The sequence below is a fragment of the Triticum aestivum genome, chromosome 5B, assembly GCF_018294505.1.
Source record: "Triticum aestivum cultivar Chinese Spring chromosome 5B, IWGSC CS RefSeq v2.1, whole genome shotgun sequence".
NCBI classification, from domain to species: domain Eukaryota; kingdom Viridiplantae; phylum Streptophyta; class Magnoliopsida; order Poales; family Poaceae; genus Triticum; species Triticum aestivum.
The window spans coordinates 550,064,330-550,066,323 of record NC_057807.1 but is presented as its reverse complement, the minus strand read 5'-3'; positions in this window follow the sequence as shown (position 1 = coordinate 550,066,323).

Sequence of the window (1,994 nt, the reverse complement as noted above, 5' to 3'; positions counted from 1 at the left end):
TTTCAGCAGGGTGCCGCTAAATGGTCGCCTTCACAAATAGCCCGCTATAGCTGATTTGGAGGCCCGCCGCTATTTTCCATAGCCCGCTATTTAAAACATTGATCTAAATGCTCTTATATTAGTTTACAGATGGAGTACATTTCAAGTATGAGGTGTGAGGCAAACCTTTCTGATCAATATCATGTGGAAGAAGAAAAGTTCTCCTAAAGGTATGCATGCCACTAATGACAGAAGTGTGAATATACCCTGGACATAATAATATCAGAATTCAGTTAATTATCGGCTAACAAGACTTGTTCTAAAAAGTAAGAACCGGTGAGTAATGCTTAGTATACATTAGGTCCAACATGCAAGCACTATAGGTAAGTAGTAAGCCAATGACAGGCCCAACAGCTAAGAAGTTAATTCATGGATCTTAAACAGTAATAGTTGCACTTCCAGAAGGTAAAAATAATGTGCAACCATAATAATATTATTGTATAAACGAAACAATAATATAGGTAATACGTATTTGTCTATTTTTTTTATATGTCACGTACAAACACGTAAATTGATGAAATTTTGCAAAGTTATACTACACTTCCATATGTGCATCTACACAAAATTATGGATGTTTTCAAGCAGTAAAAGTCAATAAAAAAATTAACTTAAAAAAAGAGCGCAATGTGCCTATGCTCCAAATTGACTATTCGGCTGCATGCTGCATAGCCAAAAGCTAAAGAAGCATACCTCAGCATTGCATAATGTGCAAAACAGAGCTTCTTCGCCAATAGCTTGTTTCTCTGATTCATCAGACTTCCGGCAGTCCTCCTTAACAAATAAAGCACACACGAGCCCACCAAAGTGGAAACATCTTGATCTTTTCTTTGGTAGTTGTGAGCTCACATGTATGTTTGCTTCCCCTACAGATGTACCTCTTTGATTAGGATGGCCATCTAGAGAGCTTCCGCAAGTAGATCTTGGGGAGTGTGTTCAAATAGCGTTGTTTGCTTTCTGGGGCAAGTTTATGCCTGCCAATCCATCATTGTTGGCAGGTACATCAACACAACCATCCTCAAACCTTACCATGATACCAGGATCAGCAGGATTAAAACTTGTGCACCCGATCTAAAGGATGAAGACTGTCAATGCATGCGAAGAGTGGAAATGATGTTTCATGATACCACAAGATAACTCTCTGCAGATGATCAAAAAGACATAAAAAACAATGAGACTTTTTAAGACTTACCATGGGAGTATAAATGCCTACCGCAACATACTCAGGGACTTGCGTTCCCAGAAATGGTGCAAAGAAGGCATAAAATGCAAACACCAGAAGGAAGAATACAGTAATCGCAACGACCTGTCAAAACAATATTAGGAATCAGTAAAATTTGTGAAACAAGCCTGTCAATGTACGAACTTGAAAGAACTATTGAGGCCAAAAGCGTTTGTTACAGGAGGCCAAAAGAGGATGACACCCAACGGATCATTTAATGCATTTGTCCTATTCTGTCAGAGTCAGGTATAGATCACTATAGCCCTTATGCCCTTGAGTCATAAAAGGAGGACCTGACTACTACATTAAGGCATCTCTAGTAGACCCCATAAAATGCCGACCCGCAAAACTAGTTTGCTGGTCGTGAAACACGGTTTTGCGGGCCGACGCAGGCTGCGGCCGAGCAGACACCGCGTAGCCGACCCGTTAAACAGTATATTCACAGGCCGCATCGGCCTGCCAATTGAAAACCCAGAGTAGCCAATTTGACAACGATTCCGACGATTGAGTTCAAACTCGAAGAATAAAACATAGTTCGCACGCAAATAAAAGCATAGTTTTCTACGACAAACACAAAAGGACATCATGCAAAAGCAATGACCACATCCATCATCATCTTGGTCGCTTTTCACCCGTCGTCATGATCTTCACTCCGCAGTACCGCCATCGATGCCATCGCCGCCTCCGAGTCCATCACCGGCACTTTGTTCCAACTCCGGCAACGAAAGCATCGCCG